The sequence below is a fragment of the Phacochoerus africanus genome, chromosome 2 (genome assembly GCF_016906955.1).
Source record: "Phacochoerus africanus isolate WHEZ1 chromosome 2, ROS_Pafr_v1, whole genome shotgun sequence".
NCBI classification, from domain to species: Eukaryota; Metazoa; Chordata; class Mammalia; order Artiodactyla; family Suidae; genus Phacochoerus; species Phacochoerus africanus.
The window spans coordinates 123,204,707-123,210,706 of record NC_062545.1 but is presented as its reverse complement, the minus strand read 5'-3'; the positions used below and the strand labels follow the sequence as shown (position 1 = coordinate 123,210,706).

The 6,000-nt window shown below is 38.3% G+C and overlaps 1 pseudogene; it reads right to left on the bottom strand.

Annotated features, from left to right (window-relative positions):
- Positions 1-454: 454 nt before the first annotated feature.
- On the bottom strand, positions 455-553 carry LOC125121692 (uncharacterized; annotated as a pseudogene).
- Positions 554-6,000: the final 5,447 nt, after the last annotated feature.

Genomic DNA, 6,000 nt, shown 5'->3' with positions numbered 1-6,000 from the left:
TGAGGTAAATTATCTTCATTAGGGTTTTTTTTCTTTTGCAGTTTTATTTTGCTATTTTGTTTGGAATATATTCCTGTCTTCTCACTTTCTCTGTCTCTGTGAAATCAACCTATCCTGGTTTTCAGTGTCCTTGCATGCGAGCATCCCTATGCAGTTTGTGTATGCCCAGTGGCTTTAGCAGGAGAGCTGGACATGAAGTGATCAGGGGCCACATCTTCTGGACTGCATTAGGAACTGCCACCTTGGTGAGAGGTAGGGCTGTGGTTGGAGGAAATAGAATGAGAGTCAGTTGCAAGCTAGGGCTTCTCCCCAGCTCAGTGGTGGTTGTTGCCCTGTCAAGGGGGGGAAGTCCAGGGCCCAAGGGGCTGGAACAGGAGCCCTGGGGAAAGTAGGCTCCTCCTAGGAGCAATGGCAGTCTCTGTCTTGGTTGGGGGTGCGGCCAGGGCCTGAGGGGGAAAACATGGAACACACATATTTGTGTCATCCTTGCACAGAGAACATGCTAATCTATGTATCATTCCAATTCTAGTATATATGCTGCCAAAGAAAGAACTAGATCTTCCTTCTCTTTTTGAGTTTATCGTTAATATTTTCCATGAAAATTATAAACTTGCTGAAAATTGCATTAAATAGCTGGGTTCAAACTCTTCCTGTTCTCTTAAATAATTTTGCTTTCTTTGTTTACTGGTTACTACAGGACAGGTGAAAATTCTTATGTCCATCTGATTTTTCTTCTTCCTTTGTATACTTACTTTTTTGCTTCTTATTTGGAGTGACCAATGTGGCATTAGGTAGATCTTTTCACTTATTCCCTCTTTTCTAGATCAATCTGGATTTCCCATTAGTTATTTTTTTATATTTTTATTTAATGATTTTTTTTCCATCATAGCTGGTTTACAGTGTACTGTCAATTTTCTACCGTAGCAAGGTGACCCGGTCACACATACACATATACATTCCTTTTTCTCACATTATCATGCTCCATCATAAGTGACTAGATACAGTTCCCAGTGCTATACAGCAGGATCTCATTGCTTATCCATTCCAGAGGCAATAGTTTACATCTATTAACCCCAAATTCCCAGTCCATCCCACTCCCTCCCCTTCCCCCTTGGCAACCACAAGTCTGTTCTCCAAGTCCATGAGTTTCTCTTCTGTGGAAACGTTCACTTGTCCCAAATATTAGATTCCAGATGTAATATCATAGGTTGTCTTTCTCTTTCTGACTTACTTCACACTCAGTATGAGAGTCTCTAGTTGCATCCATGTTACTGCAAATGGCATTATTTGGTTCTTTTTGCGGCGGAGTAGTATTCCATTGTGTATATATACCACTTTTTTTTTTGTCTTTTCTAGGGCCACACCCGTGGCATATGGAGGTTTCTGGGCTAGGGGTCTAATCGGAGCTGTAGCTGCCGGCCTACGCCAAAGCCACAACAATGGGGGATCCAAGCTGAGTCTGACCTATGCCACAGCTCACGGCAACACCAGATCCTTAACCCACTGAACGAGGCCAGGGATTGAACCCACAACCTCATGGTTCCTAGTCAGGCTCACTAACCACTGGACCACGATGGGAACTCCCAACATCTTTTTAATCCATTCATCTGTCAATGGACATTTAGGCTGTTTCCGTATCTTTGCTATTGTGACTAGTGCTGCAATGAACATGTGGGTGCATGCGTCTTTTTCAAGCAAAGATTTTTCCAGATATATGCCCAAGAGTGGGATTGCTGGGTCATACGGTAGTTCTATATTTAGTTTTCTGAGGTACCTCCATACAGTTTTCCATAGTGGCTGTACCAATTTACATTCCCACCAACGGTGCAGGAGGGTTCCCTTTTCTCCACAATCCCTCTAGCACTTGTTATTTGTGGACTTATTAATGATGGCTATTCTGACTGTTGTGAGGTGGTACCCCATAGTTTTAATTTGCATTTCTCTAATAATCAGAGATGTTGAGCATTTTTTCATCTGTATGATGGCCATCTGTGTATCTTCTTTGGAGAAATGTTTATTCAGGTTTTTTGCCCATGTTTCAATTGGGCTGTTGGCTCTCTTGCTGTTGAGTTGTATAAGTTGTTTGTATATTTTAGAGATTAAGCCCTTGTCAATTGCATCATTTAAAACTATTTTCTCCCATTCTGTAAGTTGTCTTTTTAAAATTTTTTTATGGTTCCCTTTGCTGTGCAAAAGCTTCTCAGTTTGATTAGGTTCCATTGCCTTTTTGTTGTTGTTGTGGTTGCTGCCTTGGGAGACTGACCTGAGAAACATTTGTTAAAGTTGATGTCAGAGAATGTCTTGCCTATGTTCTCTTCTAGGATTTTGATGGTATCTTATTTAAAAAGTCTTTAAGCCATTTTGAATTTATTTTTGTGCATGGTGTGAAGGTGTGTTCCAGTTTCATTGATTTACTTGTGCTGTCCAGTTTTCCCAGCACCACTTGCTGAAAAGACTGTTTTCTCATTTTATATTCTTGCCTCCTTTGTCGAAGATTAATTGACTGTAGGTGTCTGGGTTTATTTCTGGGTTCTCCATTCTGTTTCATTAAATAGTTATTATTTCATTCATTAATCCAGAAGCTACTCAGATCTTTATGCCAGTCATTTGGATGGCTGTTTAACAGTGAATAAAATACAAGTACTTAACTTCAGATAGCTTACAAGTTACTGACCACTCAGATTTATTCTCTGTGCTTCCAACTTAACTCATCCCACAGATTTGCCATCATTTTGACTTTCTTTTACCTGTACTTATATATGACTATGCACTTATATGGTTTCTCTTCTTGAATTCTCTTGATGTTTTAGTTTCACATTTGTGCCCACAGCAAATTTAAAAATTTTTTTTAATTATTTTTATTTTTTCCATTAGGCTTGTTTTACAGTGTTCTATCAATTTCTTTTTTTGTGTGTGGAAAAAAATTTTTTTGCCTTTTTTTTCAGGGCCACACCTACGGCATATGGAGGTTCCCAGGCTAAGAGTCCAATCGGAGTTGTAGCTGCTGGCCTGCACCACAGCCACAGAAATTCAGGATACGAGGTTCATCTGCAACCTACACCACAGCTCACAGCAACACCAGATCCTTAACCCACTGAGTGAGTCCAGGGATCGAACCCATGTCCTCGCGGATACTAGTTGAGTTCGTTAACTGCTGAGCCACGACAAGAACTTGTGTTCTGTCAATTTCTACTATACAACAAGGTGACCCAGGCACACCCAAGGCAACTTTTTACACCCTTTTCCCTAACCTATTAAAGTCTTAAAAGGATAACTTAAAAGTGACTTCAAATGTTAAGAGATGAATATGGAAAAAATTTATACACTTAGAGCACATTACAGACATATACATACCTCTTAAGCATGAGCTGATATTTTAACTATACTAACAGAAAAAGCTACCAGGTGATTAATTCCTTTATAAAAAGAACAATAAGGAGTTCCTGCTGTGGCACAGTGGGTTAAGAATCTGAATGCAATGACTCACGTCACTGTGGAGACACAGGTTTGATACCTGGCCCTGTTTAGTGGGTTAAAGAACCTGGCATTGCTGCAGCTGTGCCATAGGTCACTGCTGTGGCTTGGATTCAATCCCTGGTCTGGGAACTTTCATATGCCATGTGTGCAGCCATTAAATAAGTAAATAAATAAATGAGAAAAATCACTCTCATAATGTTCATACCCTCCTCTCTCTTTGCTGGAACTTTCAACAGAGAAAAAGTAGCATTGGGAGTTCATGTCGTGGCTCAGCACAAAGGAATCTAACTAGTATCCATGAGGATGCAGGTTTGATTCCTGAGCTCCATTGGTGGGTTAAGGGATCCAATGTTTCCATGAGCTGTAATGTAGCTGCAGATGCGGCTTGGATCCTGCATTGCTGTGGCTGTGGTGTAGGCTGGCAGCTACAGCTCTGATTTGACCCCTGGCCTTGGAAGTTCCATATGCCCAGACTGTGGCCCTAAAAAAAGACAAAACAAAACAACAACAAAAAACCCAAAAAACAAAAAAACCCTGCAGCATGAAGAGGCCTATTTGAGTACTTTCATTAGCTGAGTATAACTCACTGCACATTCACAATAATATGAGACAAATACTGTTGAAGAGGCTTGCTCAATAAGGTAGTCAGCCAAGGTATAAGTGGCTGAGCGAGAGTAAGAATCCCAGTCTATCCAACATCATTTTCTATTGTGATGTATATACAGTAGCTACAGAATCGAAAAGATTCATAGAATGTTGTAGGATATATCAGTACTTCCTTCGTATAGCTAGACCGTATTCTATTTTGGGATACATCATATTTTATTAACCTATAGAGCCACTGAACATGCCTTGCTTCTGCTTTTTGGCTATTATAACAAGGTTTTGTATAGATATTTTCATTTCTCTTATGTATAAACATACAGAGGATTAAAACTGCTGTCATATAATCTGTCTTCTTATGGTTGAGTTGTAAGTTCTTGATACAAATGCTTTATCAGATATATTGCAAAATTTTCCTCCCACCCTGACAGTTGTCTTTTCTCTGCTGATGGTGTACTTGGAATTAAAAATTAATTAAAATTTAATTAAAATTTAAAAATTTTTATTAAGTTCAATATATATACTTTTTATTTCATTGACTTTGCTGTTGGTGCCATATATGAGAAACTAATACCTAATCAAAGGTCACAAAGATTTACCTTTATATTTTCTTTTTAAGAGTTTTCCGATTTAGGCTCTGGCATTTAGGTTTTCAATCCATTTTGACTTGACATTGGTATATGATGTGAGGTACAGGTTCAACGTCATTATTTTAAATGTGGGTATCTAGTTATCCCAACACATTTTAATGAAAAGACTCTTCTTCCCTCACTGAGCTGTTCAAGCACTCTTGTTGAACCTCAATTAATCATACACTCCTGGACTTAGTTCTATTTTATTGATCTATATGCCATAACACACTGTCTTGATTTGTCTGGCTTAGTATGGGAAGGAATATTTTAACAGTCTTTTTAGAAAGCTGTGGATAGGCTTATTTGAGAAAATACCAAAACTGGACAATGGTGGTTTCCTAAAGGTCAGCTGCAGTGTAGCATCTGAAACCCTATTAATCTTCTACTCTGCTAGACCTTTCACTCACACACCATTCTGTAATCCATGCGTAGAGTATTTGAAGAATATTGGTTTTGTAGATCATCCAAAGGTTGACACATTTCACTATAAATTATCAACAATGATTTTATTAGAAAAGTACTAGGAAGTTATGATGCTATTGTGCTAAGATGCAAATTTTCCAAACTTCCAACTTGCTCTTGAAAGCTCAAATTTTAGCCTTAACAAGTACTCTTAGTCTTCTGCCAAACACTCGAGTCTGAATAATCCTGGTTTGCCTGCTAGTCACTTTCAAACAGAAACGTTCAATGAAAAAAGTGACTAGTTCAGTTTATAACTCACACAACTACTTAACTGTCTTTCCTTAAAATAATGACCACTTTATTATGCAGCAAAAGTGCTTTATGCATATTTCTTATTTTGTTCCACATAATATTAAAGACATGTTTTCAAAGGTCAAGATTAAGAATTAACTTACTACTTCATTAAAGATATTTTAAATGAAATAGACTTTTTTTTTTTTTAAAAAAAACTGTGGTATAAAGATGAAAACTATAATAAAGACTAGTACAGTTTGGTTCTACTGCCTTGACTCTTGCTAAGGTACCAGCAGTTTTGCCCACCAATAAAACTTTTCAACACACTGAAAAAGGCAAACAATAACTTATAATTATGAGAAGTTTTAACTTTGTAGGCCCCACGAAAGAGTCCTGGGAACCTCAGGGTCTATGGTCCACTCAGAACCAATGACCTAATTAATACATCTTGGCAATGACCATCAAAAAGACAACCAGACCTGTGTTTCCTAGGGGATGTATATACCACCACCAGTGAAGCATTCTTGTCCAAAAGAAAAAAAAAAAATCAACCTCGAATCTCAGCCTCTATACCTAACAACAGTTTACGACA